A 23,870-nucleotide genomic window follows, 5' to 3' on the forward strand; every position below is an offset into this window, starting at 1 on the left:
TGAAGAAACTTGTCTTTCTTGAATTATGTGATATCTTGGAAACCAAGTACAACTTAAAGAAAACTCGAAATGTCAGCATTTATGAGCAAGTTGGCTTGTTTTTATACATGTTGAGTCAACCGGGTTTTGTTCGTAATTGTGAGGAAAGATTTCAACATTCAGGTGAAACAATATCTAGACATTTCCATAATGTCTTAGAAGCTGTGTGTATGTTTGCAAAGGATATAATTAAGCCTGTTGATCCATCATTTAGGGATACTCCTGATGAGATTCTAAAAGATGCCAGATATGGCCCTTACTTTAGGGATTGTATTGGTGCAATAGATGATACTCACATACGAGTTTGTGTTCCCTCTCATCTACAAGGAGTCTATATTGGTCGGAAAGGCTACACTACCACTAATGTCATGGCTGTTTGTGACTTTAGCATGTGTTTCACTTTTGTTTGGGCAGGTTGGGAAGGTTCTGCACATGATACTAAGATATTTATGGAGGCTTTACGTAAGCCTGCATTGCATTTTCCACATCCTCCTCAAGGTACTTAAAATTTGTATATTATAAATATGTATCATTATAATTTTGTGTCCTAACATGCTCTATTGTTTTATTCTTTAGGTAAATATTATCTTGTTGATTCTGGTTACCCTACTTTTATGGGTTTTCTAGGACCGTACAAGAAAACTAGGTATCATCTCCCACAATTTAGAATTGGGCCTAAAATCAGGGGAAGAGTTGAAGTTTTTAATTATTATCATTCCAGTCTTCGAAGTACAATTGAACATGCATTTGGTTTATGTAAAGCAAGATGGAAGATAATGGGTAATATGCCACCTTTTGCTTTGAAGACACAAAACCAAATCATTGTTGCTTGCATGGCTATACATAACTTCATTCAAAGAAATGACAAGAGTGATGGAGAATTTGATTCGCTAGATGAAGATAATGAAGATATAGATAGTGATGAGGATGAAAGTGAAGTTGGTTCTAGTACTATAACATGGGAAGAACCGGATGCTCAAAGTACTCTACAAATGGAACGATTTAGAGAATCTCTGAAGAATATGTGTCCAACACGTATTTAATTTCTTTATTTTTTAATACTACAAGGTTGCATGTTTATGGTATGGGTACATTTGAACAATTTTATATTGAAAGACATTATTGATCGTATTATTACCAGGTTAATGATATTTTATATTTTGTTATAAATTATAATTACATAGATAATAATTAAATTATAAACTAGAATGTATGTGACAACATTACTAAAACAATAAATTAATTAGATTTTAAATACGAATTTTTATGAGATACATTTATTTTATTTTTATAAAAATAATTATTTTTTAATCAAAATTTCTAGAAAATATATAACAATATTTTAAATATAATGATAAAGTTAAAATATTTTTATAAATGAAATAGAAGAAAAAAATAATTTTTATTATTTTTAATAATATTTAATTATTTAAGGCATTTAATAATTATATAATAATGTTTAAGTATTTAATTATTAGTTTTAATAATGTCAAAGCATATAATATCCTTTTTGGTAATTTTAATTATGCAAAAGATCTTCTAAAATTTCATCCAAATACCATATTAATTTAAATAAGCACTTAAGAGTGTATCATCCAAACATCAAATTAACTTATGTAAAAGTAACTTTTCAGATAAGAGCTTCTTGGATAAGTTCTTTCTCTATAAGGTCTTTTACAATAATGCATCCAAATAGGCCCTAAGTATCAATTTTGAGCATCCAAGAGCTTCAGTACTTTTGAATATGATTCATAATATCTTTTTGATACTCGAGGTAGCTTTAATAGGCTTCAAGAAAGATGTCTTTTGTCGGATCACGCCTTCCTCAATTAATTATGTTATCAAAACAACTTGTCTTTTTTGCTACGTGGTAGTTCTAACGCCCTGAAATTTTGCTAACTATAAATCGATGTTTAATTGTATTTATCGTGTTATTTGATTATGTGATTGACTTTAATGAGTTGAGGTATGATGTGAATTAGTCATGTGTGATTTTCTTGATGTGGATGTTGAGTTATGTGGAGTTTTACTGACCTAAGTTGAAATTGAGATTTCAAAATTTACCTAAACCTATTTCGGTAAGACCGCGATCCTGGATTCGTTAACTATTGGATCTTCTTCAAGTTTTGAATGTAGGTTCATAACATATGTCCCCGAAGTCTGACCGTTGGGATTCTTAAAGTAACAATTTTTGACCTCTCCCTTAGTGTGAGAAACACGCTCAGCGCAAATCCCAACTCAAGAGGAATTGCATAAGTGTGAAAAATCGTACTTAGAGCCAAAAGTGGACTTCCGCTTAGCGAGACGAGCTTGCTAAGCGAGATATGCAGATTATAAATACGATCTTCAGCATGAAAAACACGATTTTTTACTTTTTTCTCTCCAAACGCACACCCAAGCCCTAACACCTCCTCCTCCACCACCCATGACCATCGGTGGCAACCACGAGCCACCGTTGCTTGTCATTGAACCACCACACCGAGAGGAACATTTTAATCAGAGTGAAATCCTCAGCATCCACCTCAAGGATTCGATGGAGAACAATCCCTTAATTCTTTCTTTCGTAACTTCTCTCAGGTAATCTTGACTTTTAAGCCTTTGTCCTAGTTAGTTTGAGTTTCTCTTAGTGTCTCTTGTGTTTTGGGCACTGCAATCATAGAGGAGAGTTTGCCCAAAATGAGACGTTGTAAAAGTTAGCTTTTTATAAAATTGATTTTATTTTCATGACCTTTGTTGAACCCCGGTCACATTGGCGTGATTGGAATTTCAAAATGACATTTCCTTTTAGTAGAATTGGAAACACCCCTTAGCCTTTTATGTTTTGACAGGGGTAATTGGCCCAAAATTTTGTTATTAACCTTGATTTTGAAATCTATACTAAATTTCATTCAATTTTGTATATAGAACCTTGTATTTCGATTGACGAACATGAACAAGAGAGGTCACTAAATGACGCAAAGAGGAACTAGCAGAGAGCTCACGATAGGTGAAGGAAGTTTATTATAATTTACGGCTTTTGATACCATAGTTGGGGTCAGATAGCCAAACTATTGGGATGCATGTTTGTCCCTGTTGCAAGCTGGTTTTCAAGAAAAATTGTGTTTTCGACTAATGAAATTGTGAATGATGTTGTTGTTGTAACAATTGGAATTTTTGGGAAAAGTCTTAATTACAGAGGAGAGTTTGCCCAAAATTTCATACTTGTTCTTATATTTACTCATTTACTAAATTTTAAATGGTCATGCAAGTTTGTTGTGTAAACTATAGTTCTCCTTTTTAATTTATAATTTTTCCCTAAAATACTAGTCTCAAGATATTATGGATTGTTGTTGTATTAGACTTATGTTGTAAGACCTGGGAAGTGTGAATCTCATGCATGAAATTTTTATGTATGTATTTTTGGGATGTGATTACCGATGATGTTGTTATTGATGATAACGTTGAAATGAGATGATGTTCTTATTGGTGATAATATCAACAAAGAATGATGTTGTTATTGGTGATAATATTGATATGAGAATCATCTTGTTATTGATGATAATATGACATGAAGTGATGCCGTTATTGATGATTATGTTGATATGAGATGATATTGTTATTGTTGATAATGTCATTGAGATGAGATGATGTTGACGTTGAGAATGACATTGAGATGAGATAATGTTGATGTTGATAATGACATTGAGATGAGATGTTGTTGATGTTGAAAATGTCATTGTGATTATGTATGTTGTATATGTACATGGGGGTGCAATGACCATGATGGATATCCCTGGTGGGAGAAATAGAGTGGTTCAAGAGTTTTAAGCTTCTCTGGAGGGGGATGACTTAGAATCTTTAATTATCCACGATCAATGCATTGATGATGCTCATGTTTCATACTTCATATTGCATATAAATAGTATAAACTTTGTCAGTAACTACTTGTAATTTCTCATAAGGGGTAATACTTGTACTTAGGGGCATGTCACTCGGTTTGGAACTCACTTGAGACTCAGGCTGATCACCAGGGGGGGGGGGGGTTGTATGTGCACGACAGGGTGACCTCAACACTTGTTGCTTAGTTTTCATAAGTGAGGGTGTCATGTGGAAACGCTTAGGCTATTTCTTGATGAATGGTATCACATTGCATTTGAGAGTTGAGGTCAGGTGCATGCATCATACTGAGTATGATTGATTGTAATTATGGAAGGATGATGACTACTTGTTGGGTGTATGTTGGACTAATGGATGTTTGTGTATGATTATGATATTTGTAAATGTTTTCTTACTAATCATGGTTATTTGATTTTTGTGTTAATTTCTTTTATAATAAATTCACCCTTGCAATTTTTGTACCACGTGGTTGATATCTATGATGATCACGAATCTTCGTTCGTGGGAGCAAACAAACAGCAGTAGAGTACGCGTAGTGAGATTCTTTTGTGGAGCTACCAAGCCAACGTGATGACGTTAGGATTATTTTGGGAGAGAGTTGTGTTTTGTTAATCAACTCCTCTATAGCTTATTCTATATATCTTTTTGAATTGCGGATGTAAATCACATATTTAATTATATATATGAACTAATTTACTTTCCATTATGTCAATGATGTGTACCAAGTATATATATATATATATATATATATATATATATATATATATATATATATATATATATATATATATATATATATATATATATATATATATATATATATATATTACTTAAAGAAATTATGTGTTTGTTTGGCAAATGTACATTGCGAAAAAATTTTAATCTCATTTTTTCATAAGCAAATTAATAGAGTTTTCATTTAAAAATTGAAATTTACGTGGTTTAGATTGTGATATCATAGCGATGAGATGGGTCATTATAGTAGTTGGTTGAGGAGAGATAGGGGGGCAAAGGTAGAATGTTTTTACAGATATCTCCTCCACTACTTGGACAATTGATTTTGTCGTTGATGACACTTCTTTTGTCTCTATTTTTATACATTGGAAATTCAAATGTTAGTGAAATGTCACAACATACATCAAGAGAGAAAATTCAAATATTAGAATGAGCCAATCAACCTCGACATTAACTTACTAAATATAAAACTTTGTGTAAGTTAGTTATGTCCTTTTAGATGTGTAAATGCACTCATTACATAAGTACTAGTTTTCACAAACCATGGACACTAGTTTAATAACAACATATTAGACACTGAATAAGATAGTTAGTAGAAATAGTTCCATTAGCCTTTGGATGATAGCTTGTTAAAGTATAAGAATAAGAATTTTTAGCATTTGAGCTTATATCTAGAATATCTTGTTTCACTTCACATAAGTCATTAGTCCATTAACAATTTATATCTTTGTTATCATCAAAGCTATGGCTATTTTGAATCATCCAATTATAACATACTGGACAATCTAGATCTAACAAGCATAAATTGTCACATACTCATAATTAAATGGTTTTGTATAAAGTGAACCTAAATATGCATCTTTAGAGAAATTTTCTTGTTCCTTGAGATCTCTTTAGGAATCTCAAAACATAATAAATAAGAAAAATAACACTATATATAATGAATAACAAAAAAAAATACTTATATCATAAAAAAATTCAATATTGATAGGGTACTCAAACAAATATCTAATATAAATGCAAGATAAATAATGCATTAATAGTATCTAAACAAATTATATCAATAATAATACATCAATAAGGTGTAATTATCATCAATATAATAAAAAGTATCAACAAGTATGTCAAATAGAATATAGACAATAGTCGCATTTAAAGAAAACCAAAACATGCAACTTAACAACACTTAAACTTAGTATGTAATAAACACAACTTTGTCATCCTAAAAACCATGATATTAATTTCATGATCTCTATATTGAAGAGCAAAATAACAAAGTTATTTGTTTCATGTGATTGAGTCAAGAATGCAAAAATGCACAAAGCAATTTGATATTTATATCTAAATAGAACTCTAGAAAATTATAAAATACTCCAACTAAAAAATAGAGTTAGGATATGATTACAAAATTGAGTATTATAACAAGTAATAAAAAAATGACTTAAATATGCTTTTGATCCCTAATAAATATTCAATTTTGCATTTACTCCCTAATAATTTTCTTTTTTGCGATGAGTCTCTAATAAAACAACAATTATGTTTATGATCTTTGACATACACTTATCTTTAGCCCCTAATAAATTAGCAAATTCTGTGTTTGCTTTATGATAAATATTTTTCATTTGTTATTAATATAGACTAAAACAAAAATTGCTAATTTATTAGGAAGCAAACACAATTTTTTTTAATTTATTAGGGACTAAAACAAAATATCAAGGATAAAAAATGAAAATGTTATTTTAATAGAGACTCGACACAAAGAAAACATTTATTAGGGAGCAAACACAAAATTCGGGTATTTATTAGGGATAAAAAACATATTAAGCCAAATTAAAAAAAATTGTAGAATTCTTACTAGAAAATTTTTAAAAATAGTGACAATTTCGTATAATTACATATTTATAATCGAAAAAATATAAGAATAATTTATTTACAAATTTAAAATATTTCGCAACAAACCTTAGAGTGTCACTAATCTTTATGCATATATAAGATCAATGACCTTTGATGACTTAAAGAGTATGAGATGTCATATCAAGAGAAAAACTCCAAAAATAAATCAATAAGACTCATCATTTTGTACAAGACCAAATTAGATTTAATAACTTAAAGAATATGTATTGTCATATCAAGAGGAAAGCTTCAAACATGAATGCCTTAAAAAATGTTCAATTGAAATATCTTTTTTTTTTCTTCAGGAAAACATAAATATCTTTAACAAAAAGGCATGAGAGAACTTAATACATACTTTGGATTAACTCAGCATAAAATATTTGAAATAATGCACAATTTCATGATTCACTTTATAAAACAAAATATTATTTTGATTAAAACTTCTTTGGCATGACACATTATTAGAGAAAGTATATACTCGACACATACTTATCTCAAATTAAGAGAACATATAGATATTAACATTATAGTAGTGAAAACACAATGTATATTAAAACATTAAATTATGTCAATGTTATATTTATTTAATATAGACAAATGACATAAAGTAATATACAAAGTAATGATAACGAAGAAAAAATTGTGACTGACATTAATCATTATAGAGAGTGCCTAAAGAAAATTTATGTCTCATAGTTTGTTCCATTCAAAATTTTGACAGAATAGAAGACTAAACATCACAAAAACATTATTTGATTCCAAAGAAAAGTTTAGTCAAAAGAGAGTCTCTAAGCAAATCAGAAAAAGAAAAGCACATTATCGGACACCCTCTGCCCCGACATACATATACTTAAGAAAACATATAAAATTTTAGAATTTAATTAAATCAATTTTATTCAAATCACTTAAACAAATTAGAGTCATATTCACTTTACCGTTATCAAATAAAACTTATTAAAAACATCTACAGTTCAAAACAAGACCGTCCAAAACTCCAAAGAATGAATTAAAGACTCAATATGTGAAACAAAATGATAAAAACTAAATATCCAGAACTTCACACAATTAATAAATGTCCACATTTAAGGTTCCCAAAAAAACACTCACTATCATAAGGGGAAAATTGCCTAAAATTATTACACACAAATGGAAGTTTGGTAACCTATTGTAGGCTCCCAACAAACTTCCAATGAAAAGCCTTTTTGTTACAAAACTTGAAAGCAATGAAAGTAAGTAAATTGTCAATTATAAAATTACAAAATAGTCCTCAATTTTGGTGGTTGTTCTCTCTTTTGTGATTCACTCAATTTGGAGTTCTTTTTAGTCCAATAGCTCTTAAGGTGGTTGGCCCCTTGCTTCTTGACTCAAATTCTTCAAGGGATGGCACCAATCATCCTTTCCAATTTCCTATATGGCAACTCACAAACAAGGAAACAAAGAGACAAGCAATAACCAAAGACCAAAAAAAATGAAATGAAAGCTAAACCAAAAGAGTTATAACAAGAAAAAATTTCAAGGATTATTCAACAATTAAAGCAATGAAAAACACATAAAAGCAAGTTAGGACTCAAAGAGAAACCTAGAATGGCTCTAGAGTAGAGTAGAGTAAAAAAAACTAAAAAATAAGACTCAAGAAACCTATTGTTTTGGCACTTGTTTTCACACTAATTTTTAATTGAAATTTAAAAACTAAGATTGGTATAAAATAGACACCAATTATAGAACAAATTTCGAGCCAAAACAACAAACACACTTCCTTTTCACTTTTTTTTAGGACACTGATATTCTTGTCAACTTGTGTGATTTTTCGTATTTTTTACTTTTATCCAAATCACTTGGTTCTTTTTTTAAAATTTGGTTCCAGATGTCTAGTAACTTCAGTAAAACTTTCAGCTCAAAATTCACAATGACCAATTCTCAGTAATTTTTACAAGTACGTATGTTTAAGCTGCCAACACCAGCGATTTCAACCTAGAAATCAAGAGTAGTGTTTATGTTGCTTAAGGCTTGGATAATTACAATTTGTGTTTGCTTATGCTCAAGTATCTAGAATAACACAATTAAAGAGAGCTTAAGACTTATTTTGATTCACAACTTAGCACCACAACTCAATCTCTCCAAAGGCATCATATAGGAAACTTAGAAAACAAAACAAAGTTCAACAAGACTACTTCTAGGAATTGATTTAGAACATGTTATGAACTAAATAACATGTATGAATTAGACCCAAAATTAAAAAGATAGGCTAAGAATGACAAGAATACATGAACAAATGTATCTAGAATTCAATCAACAAAATCAAAATTCAACACAAACTTAGAACATAATGTGACAATTATTATGACTAAACATGACTCTAAGACAACATGGAATAAGTGATTTACACTTAGATTTTTTTGTTTTTTTTTTCTAATCAATATTTTGGAAGAAAATTTAGATCTAAAGGTTCAGCACAAGAAGATTATGACTGAAAAATGATAGAACCTAAAATCAACACAAAAACATGAATCAAGAGTAGATCTATAAAATTTGAACCATAGAAATGCAAGAACAAGTGTAGATCTAAGATTTAATCGGTTTATTTTTCTGAATCTACTCTAAACAGAAGCAAACCACAAGACAATGGAGGATGTACATGGAGAATAAGATGAAGAATAAGGAATTAAAGTGAATTGACCGAACAAAAAGATAGAGGAAGCAAAATAACATCACCTAGACGAAGATGGTCTTGATACCACAAGATGTAGCTCCATGTGGAGCTTGTAGGCCTTGAATCTTCTTCATCAATAGAGTCCTTTGCTTCTTGAAGTTCAATGGCAGGGAAATGGAGATGGAAGAAAGATTATTGGAGACGCCACTTCAAGGAGAAGATGAGTCAAGAAGAAGCTCACCACCATAGGAAGCCATGGATAAGAGCTTGAAGGTAGGAGAAGATGAGTGGAGGGAGAGGGAGAGAAGGAGCATGGGATTTTGTGCCTCAAATAAGGTATGAACTTTGAAGAGTAATTCTCAAATGATCAAAGTTCAAAAAATGCACACACTTGGCCTGTATTTATAGCCTAAGTGTCACAAAAAATTGGAGGAAAATTTGAATTTCTATTCAAATTTCACTTGAATTTGAAATTGAATTTGTGGAGCCAAAATTTCACTAATTATGATTAGTGAATTTCAATTATGGTTCAGCCCACTAATCCAAGATCAAGTCCAAGATTTTCCACTAAGTGTGCTTAGGTTTCATGAGGCATGTAAAGCATGAAGGACATGCACAAAGTGTGATTATATGATGTGGCAATGGGGTGTAGCAAGCAAACACTACTAAAAAAATTGGTTTCTATGACACACTAACTACATCGGTCCTCCTAAACTGATGTGCTATAATAAGTGGTGGCAATTTTGTAATTATGGAGTTAGAAAACAAAGACGGTGATATACAAACCCGTCTTTGAATTGCAGAAACACTACTTCGATGATGTTGCTTTGGTGAACACTGTGGTGGTTGGTGCGGCATTATCACGTGACTGGAACAACACTCTCGTGACCTCAAAAGACTTAGTTGCACGCCCTAGCAAGTCGAACAACACTCTCGTCACTTAGTTCATCGTGACTCACCTCTCTCCCTTCCTCGGTCATCATCACTCCTTTGTCACCCCGACTTACAGTGGTCATCGTGACTCAGGTCACTCCTTCCGCGGTGGTGCACCCCTAGCCTATCGTGACTCAGGTCACCCCTTCCCGTGCGTGTTTGCCCAAACTAAACCCTAGTTTTGTTGTAAGCGTTCTTTTTTGTCCCTCTTTGACATTTGTAGTTATTTTCCATTTTCATTCTTTTATTGAAAACATACAAAGAAGCAAACAAACTGCTTTTTGTGATTTTGAAGAAATTATTAAAATTTGATGTTCATGAAGCCGATTTATTTTTTATTCGAACTGTTTTGGAGTAAAATTCGGGTCTGTTTTCCGCTGAACCCATGCTGAACCTCTTGGTCATACTTTTGATTTTTTTTATCAAAGTATGAACATTATAGTTAAGTGTTTAGTAGTATTTCTGAACCAATGGAGTTGTTCATATGATTTATCAATGTATTTAGTAGTGTTTAGTAGTCCTTTCTTTTCTGTATTTTTATCCAATCCCCTATTATTTTAAATGCTAGATTACAGCTAGCTCTCTTCAACCTCTGCAGCATATTAGCAAGCAACAATTTGTTGTTTATTTTGATTTTCATATCATTTAGAAGGTTTGGCCAGGCCAGGGTGCAAGGAGAAGAAAGGTAGCTATAATTTCTTCCTCTTTTCCCCTTCAATTTATATACACATACCTGCAACATTGTTACTGATTGCATATTGTTTTATCATATATGTGAGAACAATACAAAGAGAAAATCAGATGCATGGGCCAGATGCTAGTGTTTAGTAGATTATTCTGTTCTTCTTTAACTGTAGAATGGAATCCTTGGAATAAGTTTCCTTTTGGACTGTAAAGATAAAGCCATGAATGGAGGCACTGCAAGAACACTAACAGTAAAGATACCCACTTCCTAAGAAAAAGGTTCTAGTATAAAGGAAAAGTTACTTTCTGCGCCATAGTTCAACCATGCATAGACACATGAGTCTCTATACACCTTTTAAATTACATTATTATAATTCAGTATCTCATCAGTGCAGCTTTTACTTTCCAAATTAGTGTTACTAGCAACTGAAAAAAAAAATTAAAAATAAAAGTAATAAAATCCCTCAAGAATTAAAGTAGAGAGATGCTAATGCACATAAATTTCAATGCCATGATGAACTGAACCTCAAATTGTGAGTTTCAAAAGACCCTTGACATGCTAAAAAAGATCTGTTCAATAATTATGCAAGTTGTTGAAACTGATCTAACCTCTTTCACGTGTTAAACTTAACACATAATGTCACTATGTGTAGAATCACATATATAGTGACACTCTTGAGTTACAATCTTTATGATAAAAACAATATAGAGAAACTAAGATGGTACTAGTTCCCAGGCCTTGGCTCAGTGCTCATGCCAACACAGAAGCATGGCTACGCAATGGCGAAGAATGTAGAATTTTGCTCACTGCTTCTTCACCAGATGGCTGCACTTCTGGCCAAAAGACTTGCAGGAATCACAAACTTGATGTTGTTGCTGCTGCTGATGATTGCTTCCTCTTGCTCTTAGCCTTAATCTTTTATAGATATAAACTATCAATTCATAACCCTTATTTTAATCAATTCAATATAATTATCAACTTTTGTGGTTGTTGACTTCTTTTTTCTAATTTTGCTTTGTGCAGGAAAATAACACTTCCGCCACTCTCCTATAACACCCTTTTTCCTGTGTCTTGCTTCTTGCAGTTGCAGTAATCAGTCGCTCAAGTTTTTTGGCATAGTTTCAGCTCAGTAATCTCTGATTTGGTACCGGCCTTTTACCTTCATACTTGCCATCATCTTCAGGTTCTTCTTACTTCACTATTTTCTAACTTTTGTTGTTTCCTGCTGCACATAAGGTTCACAAACTTGAGATAATGCTCTCTTAACAAATTTTAATTAAGTGCACCATCACTTATGAAACTTGAGATTGTCCCATCTTAGCATCAGAATGAACTCTTACTAATGAGAATTCCATTTGGATTGACTCTTCTAAAGTACCTAAGAGTAAAATAGATCATCTCGATATATCACAAGAAAAATCATCTGTTAGATAATTTATTAGAGTTTAATTCTTATGCATCTTAAAAAAAAATTACACCGCCAACCAATTAAAAATAACCGTTAGGTATAACTTTTAAGCTAATTGGTGTAATAATCAATAAACTTATAGTAGCTAATTGGTGTAATAATCAATAATCTTATCTTATATAATATTTTATAATCGCATAATATTGTAATAACTCTCTATATATATAGCAGAAGAGCACATATCAATTTGGGTTGTAATTTTTTGGATATTCTAGATCAATTTGGGTAGCAGAAAAGCCAATGCTTCATTCCTAGTGACCAGGCAACTGAAGCAAGAGCTTATGCAGACATTTGTTAGACATAAAAGTATTGGTAAATCTTAAAGAAGGACCTGAAGGTCTATCTTTCCTGCTGAGAATTAATCCAGTGTCAAAATCATACCCTCAAATTCCATGTTGCTTCATTGGATAGTGGTACACTACAACTGCTTCCAAGACCTGAAACATCTGATCCTAAAGGCAAAGGTGTTTGCTCCAAACCCAAGAAGGGCTTCATGTTCAATCTCATTTATTTTAATACAAACTTATATAAAACATAAGAAAATATTAGACTTGACAATTAAACTTACAAATATGTATTAACTTAACACCAAATTATAATTAAAACTTAAAGAAACTATTATAAAACTAAAATTTTTAATAGATAAACTGCACATAAGTTTACTATTAAATGTAAATCTTCGTGTTTCAATCAGTGATTTACAGCATCATTTGCGAGAGAATTAAACTGCTGAAGTTTGCATATACTCCTGTAATGGTTTCAAGTACTGCTGCTAAAGTTGTCTTGTTACATTAACAAGGGATATTTCCCCTAATACACAATATTTCCCCCAATACACAGTATGTTGACTTCATGTTTATGGCCTATACTTATTAGCCATATTATATTATATTACATTTAGTCCGTTAATTTGTTTCTAAATATTCATTTAAAATTTTGATTGTTCATATTGATTCCTAATGCAGAACTGAAAAACACTTGAATACCATGGTAGGATTTGTAGGAATTAATTACTAGTAGGGTATTTAATTACTAGTACTAATACTATATATAGTCAATAATAATGAAATCAATCCATGCCACTTTGACTTTAAGCCATGTACACATAACTTTATGTGCTGCATTTGTCTTACCATGTGTGCAATCTTTATCTCTCAAGAATGTAATTTAGATTTGCTTTTGATGCATTGCCTTAGGATGCCCTAAGAGCTTTATGGAGTGCCGCATTTCCTGAAGAAGAACTCCATGGCTTGATTTCTGAGCAGTGGAAGGACATGGGCTGGCAAGGGCTGATGTGGGGGGAAAAATCTAATAAGCAACAATTTAGCCGAAATCCTTTGTGATCTAAATAAAATTCTTGTGTTCTGAATTTGGACTTCATGATAGAATTTTTTTGCCATATTAATTTGTTCTTTTGTTTTATCTTTGACATATTAGTCATGCATTTTAGGTTGAATTATAAATGAGAAAAGAGAATCACATTGAAATGAATTGATCTTGTGAGTTGTGATAATATATGCCTTAAATGCTTAGATTCTTCAGATAATTTTCTAGTCTCCGTGTATTTCATGTATAAAAGGATGAATGGGGGATGCCTTTATGTATGGACACATTTGTTTCCTCATTCTGGTCTGGTGATATGCCTTTAACTATGCAATGAATTGAATTTTCTTAATATGTTATCTGTTACTAATGTTTCTTCCACTACCTCTCTTTCACTTACCTTTTCTGCTATATAATTTTGATTTTCCACACTTGTCCCTCTTTGCATTCAGCTTATCCTCTCATGAAGAAAATAGACATCTCATTCTCGTGTTAGAAGAAAAGCCAACCTAGCTGCTGATAGCTTGGCAAAGTTCAATCTATCTTCTCAAATTCAATCCTAGATTTTGTAAGTGACTTCTAATTTTATAAGTCTGCACCTGTTAGCTGACAAACTCGTTGTTGTTTTACCTCTGGATTTTAATCTCTCGTAGTTACCCTGTATCTCATAAACAAGTTATTAGTAATTTTTTTTAATTTAACTTTATTATGCAATGCAAGGATGATATATATACTACATAAAAAAGAGAATTATTTTAAATTTACTTTTTTAAGTTTAAACAAAATTACTTTAAAAGTACTCTTGATAATCTATATTGATAATTGCTAATTGCTAATTGCTCAGTACCACATTAGATGTTGTACCTCTTCTTAGTAGGCAATTCGTCATGAAGCTTTTACACACATGGAGGGCTAGAAAGAGTTTGTTCAAATTGACACTAACGACTTATTTCCTTATCTTCTAGTTAATGTTGGATCTGGTGTTAGTATGATCAAGGTGTATTTGTTTAGTTTCCTCTTTTTATTGAACTTGCTGATCCCTTTGGTAATCTATTATTTTAATCTGGGTTAATACAGGTTGATGGGGACGGAAAATATGAGAGGGTCAATGGGACTAATTTTGTTGGTGGTACTTATTCAAAATCCTTCTGCTGCTGAGGATGCACGATTAGCATCTCTCATTTCACTTGATAGAATATTGAAGCAAATCAAAGTTTCTTTTTTGTTATTAAAATCTGTTTTTTAAAACTTTAGTGTTCTAATAGGAAATACTTAATAATTCAAGGTATAATTTGAACAGGATATATCTAGATTTTCTACTGTGAACACCATTGAGAAAAGTAAGAAAAGAATAGTGCTCGATTCTCTTGATAAACTGACAGAATAAATGTCTTCACTTCTTGAAATTGATCATCCATGTGTTCAGAGGTACATAATTTTTATTACTCATTGTTAGTTTTTACTAAATTTAATATTATTGTACTATATTTTTTTATTACTAGTAATATACATAATTTTTATTACTCATTGTTAGCTTTTAGTTAATTTAATACTAATTAATTATATTTATTGATTATTTTAGATAATTTTTATTATTCATTGTTACCTTTTAGTTAATTTAATATTATTTTATTATATTTATTTATTATTAGAAATATAGATAATTTTTATTAATTTTTCTTAGGTTTTAGTTAATTTAATATAATTTTATTTATATTTATTGATTATTAGGAATATATATAATTTTTATTAGTCATTGTTAGCTTTTAGTTAATATAATATTGTATAATTATATTTTTTGATAATTATTAATATAGATATTTTTTATTACTCATTGTTAGCTTTTAGTTAATTTAATATTATTTTATTATATTTACTGATTATTACTGATATACATAATTTTTATTACTCATTGTTAGGTTTTAGATAATTTTTATTACTTTGTTTGATTTTATATAATTTTATTTATTCATTATTATTAATTTATTGATTATTATGCAGGTTAAACAATTTTTTTACATCGCTGCTAAGGCGATGAACGATGTAGAAAGCGCACCTTACTACATCGCTGACGTTGGGCCCGTTGTAGAAAGCGCACCTTACTACATCAGTTCTGACGTAGACACCGATGTAGAAAACAAGTTTTCAAACTCGTTGTTGATGTCATCCCAGTATTCGAAAGTCATCCTTCTACATCGGTGGTTTGGATGACACCGATGTAGAAATTAGTGGAATTCTACAACCGGCAGTTGGTGACTGTTGTTGAAAATTTTTACTTTCAACCACGTTACATTCTACATCAGTTAAGCACCGATGTAGAATACCCAATTCGACCGATGTAAAAAGTGTGTTTTCTAGTAGTGAAATATTCATCTCCCTCTCTAAAATTTAATTGGATTGTGCTTCTTCCAATTCAATTAAATTTATTTCCCAACACACATCAAATATTCACTTGATGTATGTAAAATTACAAAACTACTCCTAATACAAATACTAGTATAGGTGCCCTAAAATACAAGGACTGAAAAATCCTACATTTCTAGGATATCCTACCTACATTATGAAACCCTAAATACAAGACCCAAAAATAATAAAATCATAATCTAATATGGACAAAGATAAGTGGACCTAACCTTGACCCATGGACTCAAAAATTTACCCTAAGGTTCATGAGAATCCTAGGACTTTCTTCAGCAGTTCTAGCTCAATCCTTTTGGAGTCTCTTGCTCATGACTCTGGTAATTGATCCCTTCCTAGAAAGGATTGCATCACTTTCTTCTCTTTTACTGCTTTCGCTTCTCATTGTGTTAAATCTCTTGACACAAATCACCCTTTTTTCGGATCTGTAAAGCAAAATCCTTATTAAATGAGATCAAGATGAACACCAACTTGATCATGATTAGGAGGTTCAGTAGATGGATATTCAAGGTTAATTTAATTTTCTTTTCTTATCAGGTTCTAATAATCTGATTCCTTATTATAAGATTAAGTTATTTTTCTTTCACTATTCATCAATACTAGTCTTCGCTTTTTTTCCATGTGGTTGCTTACTATTTCGCCTCACTTTTCATTTATGCAGACTTGCTGAAAGCTTGTGACTGTTAGATAATACGTAAGGAAATAATCGTCTCGATTGAAAGTGTCAACTAAGAGGTAATTTTCTCACATGTAAAATTTTTATTTTTGTGATGGCATATTCAACAATTCAGTGCTAAGACATGCATAAAGTTATTTTTTGAAGATGAGACAAAAATAATTGTATTCATCGTTGGTGGAACCAGATCTCAGATTTGATTTTCTCTCTCACACACACAAATTTTTGTATTTTTTTTTTTTTTTGTGGTTGAACTTTATGGTAGCTCATTGTTTGATTTATTTTCTTCACTAGCATTTTGTAACTTGTAGGACACTCATCTAGTAATACCTTTTGGCTCATGCGCTCAGATGTTAGGATAACTCAATGAAGCTACTGGATTTAGGTAAAGAAATTTCGTTTTGTGGCTAAGCTGTAAATTTTCTGCCGTGGATGAATGTTTCTTGTTTTCCATATAAAAAGTTGAAATTTCTTTTATATATATAAAAATTTTCTGTTTTTAGTTTTCTATAGTTTTTACATCTAAGTGTATATTAAAAATGCTACTCAAACATACACGCATACTGATTCTATAGAGAATGTTTGAAGTTTTTAAGATATTTTATAATAAGCCTTTTCAAGGCATTAATATTGAGATTACTCTCTTTTAGTTGAGATGTTGATATAACTTGGTCTTTGGTGTTCAACTCATATGGATGATATCAAATTTTTAAGTTTTTTATTTATGATATTTACAATTTATTGTTTTTGTTCTTCATTTTTCATTGAGCTGGCTATCAATTGATTTTGTGTTTTGTATATTGATTAGACAATTAATGTTTGAATTTCCCATTGAGATAGTTTTTCAAATTTCATCACATTAACAATATTGTGATGTGTAGTAGTGTTTTACTTTAGCATACTTTATATTTTAGTTAAATTTTACTTAAATATCGAATATTATTATATAAATTATAAAAATAATTTGAGTAAAATTTAAATAATTTAAATGAATTATCAATAACAATAATAAATATTATAAAAATAATAATATGGTATCAGTTTTCGTTATTGATAATTAATTTTTTAACAAAAATGTATTTAATGTTTATTATTTTATTTTATTCTAATCTTAAATATTTTATACATATATAAATTTGAATTTGCTCATTTTATTTTGCAAATTTATATTAAATATTTTTATAAAGAAATATTTCTTTGAATTAGTATATTATACTTTTTAAACGAGATTAGGCCCAACCAAGTCCAGCGCCTCCCTCCTTGTCCGATGAACACTACACTTATATGGCTCATATCCAAATAAAATATATTTTATCATATACTCTTTTAAGTTAATAATTAAGGATAGAAATTAATAAATAAATTGTTATTTATATATATCAGTATAATTTTTTAATGTACTTTTATTCAAATCATAAATACTATTACAAATGTTATAGTTTCTAATTATCGCTCTCTCTTTCTTTCTTTATATATATAGAGTAAAAGAGACTTGGGGTTCTTTGTAACCATTAGATCTAAACTTCAACTTTACATCCAATGATTCAAATCAAATTGAAAAGGTAAATCTTGTGGTTAGAAGTCTGTTTGTAATTTTCGTTCCCAAAATGTGTAATTTTCTTTCCCAAAATATCATCTTATTCTTCAACTTATGTAATATGTAGGATATAGGTATAAATTATATAGAATACTTTATGTTTTAAATGTTAAAATTATGCACTTGGTTATCTACGGCGGCAACAGCTTGAGCCATTTTTGCTTTCTTGCTATATATATATATATATATATTTCAAACTCATTTCTTGAACATATATATGACTTCAATTTTGAATAAGTCATTACAATAGTAGTATTTTCTTATTAGCATGCATGTATATTTTGTGTTCAATCTTATCTTACATTAAAAACATTGATTTTTTTTGTTGTGAACCACTAAAATCATTGATAGTCTAATCTTATACTATCTTGCTTTTTAATGTCATGTTTTGTTGTGTCTTTGTTTTGTGAGTATTTCCTCTTTTCTATTACTCAATTTTTTAATCTTTCTATTACTCAAAATTTGAGAACTTGATTTCTCTAACTTGATTCTTTTTTTATTGGGTTCAATAGTATCTATTGCAAATTGTCAAGATATATCCTTTAATTAATTGGTAATGGACTACCTATTAAATAACAATTAGATACATCTTCACAATTTGCAGAAAGTACTATTGAACCCATTCAAGAAAAAATCAAGTTTGGACAATCATGTTTCTAAATTTTCAGTGGTAGAAAGATTAAAAAATTGGTTGATAGAAAAAAGGGAATGCTCACCAAGCAAAGACAAAGTAAAGTATGGCGTTAAAAAGTAAGATAGTGTAAGACCAGACTATTAATGATTTTAGTAGTTGATAAAAAAATCAATGCTTTTCCGTGTAAGTTAAGATTGAAAACAAAATATACATACAAGCTTTTTTAAGAAGAAAATAATACAAGTGTTTGTTTTTTTGTAATGACTTATTCAAAATTCAAAAGTCATATATATGTTCAAGAAATGAGTTTGAAATATATGGCTTATATTTTCAGCTAACACATAATTCTCTTACCTTCGCACAGTGCTATATTCTCTTACCTTCGCACAGTACTATATTCTCTTACCTTCGCAGAAGACAATACAGTCTAAGCCATATATAGTTGGATTTTTATTCAATGTAGATATTCCATGGAAAATTGGTAACAAAGGTGACTGAAGTTGATGTCTTAGATTAGCATGTACATATTGTCTAATATTCAAAGAATGAAGCACTTAATATAATATATTCATATGCTCTACACTACACGTGTTGGAGAATAATAAGAAAAAGTTGGAAAATGAGATTATTATTATTATTATTTCTATAATGCTAGTATTTAAGAATGAACTAAAATTAAACTAAAAAACAAAGTATACTAAATTGTAACATCTAAATTTTAAGTATATTGAATTAAGTTAAATCAAATTATTATGATATCTAAATTATAAAAATAGAAATTAATAGAAAATATTATCATAGAATAGAAATATTTCATGTGTCTAAATTGTGTATTAAAAAGCATGAATGTGAATCATTTAATCGTACGTCCATTAATGTTAAAACCGATTAAACCAAATCTATTCAATTCAATTCAATGATTATTGTGAATTTAAGTGTTTTTATCAACAGCTATTAACACTTCAAGTGAACTTTACATGTATATGTATTAAGAACAACTAGCCGTTCAACCCATGCGTTGCACGATTTTTGTTTTAAAAAAATAGTATATATATATATATATATATATATATATATATATATATATATATATATATATATATTATTTTATATTTATTTATATAAACAAAAAAACAATTTTTAAATATTTGGTGCTAAGTTAAACATAATTATATTATTAATGATAAATTTGATAATTATATTTTTAATTAAGTGAATTTTATCTTAAAAATTGAGTATATTAAAATTTATTATTCATTCAAATAATAATGATGATCTAATATCTTTTGAAAAATAAATACAGATAAATAAAATTATCCATTTTAAATATTTTTAATAGTGAAACAAATATATAAATATTAAAATTGAAATATAATGTTAAATATTATATTTTTAACGAATACATGTTTTCTTTAAACTTAGTAAGTCTGTTGAATTTTACGATAATTTATTTTTTCTCCAAGTAATAATTTAATATCTGCCAATAGATAATATATTCAATTATATTTGAATATTAGTCAGGTTAGAGATAACTTGTTTCTTGGGGAGTCCGACTGCAAAGGATCAGGTGTCCGCGCTCTTGTAGCAAGACTGACGTGGAGGGTTGACACGTGTCTCTAAGTGTTAAGTAGGATGTCATGTGTCTCTAAAATAAAGAAAGTGATGCATCATCATCATTTTCCACACCAGACCTACATAACATTCTTTAAGCTACAACATTCCCAAAAACCCAATGTGTCATTATCTAGGTATCCTTTGTAACCAACATGCTGACGAGTCCACTACTATAAAAAAGAGATTCAACATTGCCCAATTAATATAAGTTTTGACAAAAACTGATATTACAAAATGCGCAATGGTATTTTTGTAAATAAAATGTCATTGTTAACATCTGTTTTAAAAACCAGATGTTGATAGCGAAATGTTAACATCATTTTTAAAAATCAATGTTGATAGAGAAATATTAACATTGATTTTAAAAAACCAATGTTGATAGTAAAATATTAACATCGGTTCTTATACAATTGATGTTGTATTTTATCCCTTAACATCAATTTTATGAAAAACTGATGTTGTGATTTATCGGTTAACATCGATTTTAATAAAAAAGGATGTTGTCATTCTAATGTTTTTTCGTTTTCTTAGCCGCTGTCAAAAAAATGAGAGTGAGAGAATTGGAAGAGAAAAGGTGCAGGTTTGGAATCCTGAACTAGAAGACACCAGTGCTCCATAATATCGTGTCTTCGTGGGAGAAGCCAAACACCCCTCGACCAATTCCTCAACCCCAAATGTCCCTCCTCCTCCTTCTCCCCCACCATATCCTATTCCTCCACCTCCTCCTTGTTAGCATCAACCTTCTTGTTGTTAGTTGCTATTCATAAGTTAGTTTGGTATTGAAAATTTGTAAGGAAATAGCAATGTGCCTCCAATTTATGGTTCTTTTTGTAGAAATTATACATATTTTCTTTATTGTGTGATTTCATAGAGTAGAAACTCCATTTTTGTGACCTAATATTGAATCCAACTCAGTTTTTAGGCCAAAGAAGAGAAGGTAAAAGCTACTGATGACTCGCTTAGCGAGGCAGTTTGGCTCAGCGAGGCATCCAGCTTGCTTAGCGGATGGAAAACCCTAGAAGAGGATAAGTCAGAGATCTGTGCGCCCAGCGCACAACCAGCCTGCCTAGTGAGGATGTTGTCTCTTCTCACGCTTAGTGCGCCCAAGCTCGCTTAGCGGATTTTCACTTACTCTCTCTCAGCGAGACATGCTCGTTGAGCGAGCTTTCGGAAGCTGAAAAGTCCAAGAGCCTTTAAAACATTGAGATTGGTGGAACTCAAAAGGCACAACCGATCAAGAGCAACAAGGAGAGCCTAGCTTCGTGAAAAATAGAGAGATTTAGGGTTGAGAGGCTGGAGAAGACATTCTCCATCATCTTCTTCCATTTTCTTTCACCAAAAATAGTTTCTTTCTTGTATTTTGAAGTTTTGCTTGTAATGGAAGGCTAGAACCTCTTTATTGGGGAGTAACTACTGAAACTCTTGGTGTAATACTCTTACTATCTATTTAATGTTATTTTCTGGTGTGTTCTTTGCTTCTATCTATGCTTATTTTACATGCTTGTGGCTTGATCACCCATTTGTATGTGTAGTTAGGCTTTTTAGTATTGGAAAATGCTTTAAAACCTTAGAAATTGATAGAGCAAGCTAGAAATCTGTATGTCTAGGAATGTAGTGAAGTGGTCAAGTATAATTTAGTTACATTGTATGCTTAGTGCAACTCTGTTAGAGCAAGTTTGTTGAGGAATCAAGAACAAAAGCTAAGAGAGTTAGGCTCATTCATATGAGGAATCATGGTCTAAGTATTTTCTTGATGTAAGAACACTAGGATAACATTAAATAGAGAAAAACCTTTTATACAGCAAGAGATATTTCAGTAGGAACTCCCCAATGCTTTAAAATAGAGAAAAACCTTTTATACAACAAGAGATAGTTGTCATATTTTATAGCTTTGAGTATTTTAATATTGTCTAAGTAGTTCAATAGTGCAGAACTTAATCCACCATTCAATATTTATTTTATTTCAAGCTTTAAAAGTGTTTACATATTGAATATACATAGTCTAGGTGAAACAAATTCCCTGTAGATACGATACTCGGTTTTACCATTTTATATACTACTTGTACGAATCGGTACACTTGCCGAGGGACGAACACCTAACTTCTCCATTGTGTGTTCCTAGCTTCAACCATATATGTGTGCAAAGTGCAATGGTAACTAGTTAGGGTTTGTGCGAAACTGACAAAGTTCAGGAAATTAGGTTGACCCTTAGTAATTGAATGTCCATGCTCAGGTTAATTAAAAGATAATACTTTCAAATCATTCTTTTTTGGTTTACAAAGGTGTTAATTCTTGTGTTCTCATTTATATAGAACCATGGTGTCACAATTGGTGAAGCACGAGCACATCAAAACTACTGTTGCCAAGGTAATCAATCAAAGTGGCGTTGTTTACCACTTTGTCAATATCAAATTGTATATATGGTGTTTGTAATTTGGTCGCAGACGAAAGAGATCAAAAGACTCATAGATAATATGGTACAACTTGGTAAGGAGGTTCATTTGTATGCATTTCTTTATAATTTTTAATTTGGGGGTGAGAGTCCTCATTTGTGTTTTCTTTAATACATTTGATTTTGTGAAACTTTATATTGTGCAGCGAACTTGTTCCTGTATGATGTATATGTTTTCGGTTCTTAATATGAGCTATTATGCCTTGATATGATTGCTAGTGTCAATATGCTTGTTAGAATACAATTCACTCGAAACACATAAATGTGGACATGTGTTTTCACCTTGGCCTTAAGAATGAACTTGGCAGAGTAGCCAATTCTTTTTTCATTTAGCTTGATTACTGCGATTGGCCTATAGTTTACAATACATTGTAAATTGTTTTAGGGATCCCAATGTGCTGCTAGTTTTGTGCAAGGAAATGAAGTCCTTCACAAGTTGTTTACAGAACTGGCTTATTGGTACAAGTAAGTAATAAACAAGATATAGTTTAAGTTGTTAGTTTATGATAGTAAGGTTGTAACACTGACTAGACATTATGTTGTGTAGGGATAGAGCTAGAGGATATACCAGATTGCTTCAGACACATTTGAGTGGGTGATGTTGCACCAATGGCATATATTAAGTGAGTACATTACAACTTATTTCTCATTGTTCTTAATGTTTCCTTCTGTCTAATATATTTTGTTGTAGTATCCAAAAAGGCTTTTATAGGGCCAAGTCAAAAGTAAGAACGTTTTAATTTTAGTGAGCAACTTATAGGACTATGAGTTTATACCCTTCCCTGTATTGGTATTTTGTTTTTACTTGTCATGCCCCCTGCCTTTTAAGTAGCATGGATTTGCAGGCATGTAGTGTCTTTACTTGTCTCAATGCTAT

At 30.6% G+C, this 23,870-nt stretch overlaps 1 pseudogene; it reads left to right on the forward strand.

Annotated features, from left to right (window-relative positions):
• The first annotated feature begins 815 nt into the window (after positions 1–815).
• Positions 816–23,620, forward strand: LOC114386160 (annotated as a pseudogene).
• The last annotated feature ends 250 nt before the right edge of the window (positions 23,621–23,870 follow it).

Source organism: Glycine soja, chromosome 15, assembly GCF_004193775.1.
Source record: "Glycine soja cultivar W05 chromosome 15, ASM419377v2, whole genome shotgun sequence".
Classification (NCBI taxonomy): domain Eukaryota; kingdom Viridiplantae; phylum Streptophyta; class Magnoliopsida; order Fabales; family Fabaceae; genus Glycine; species Glycine soja.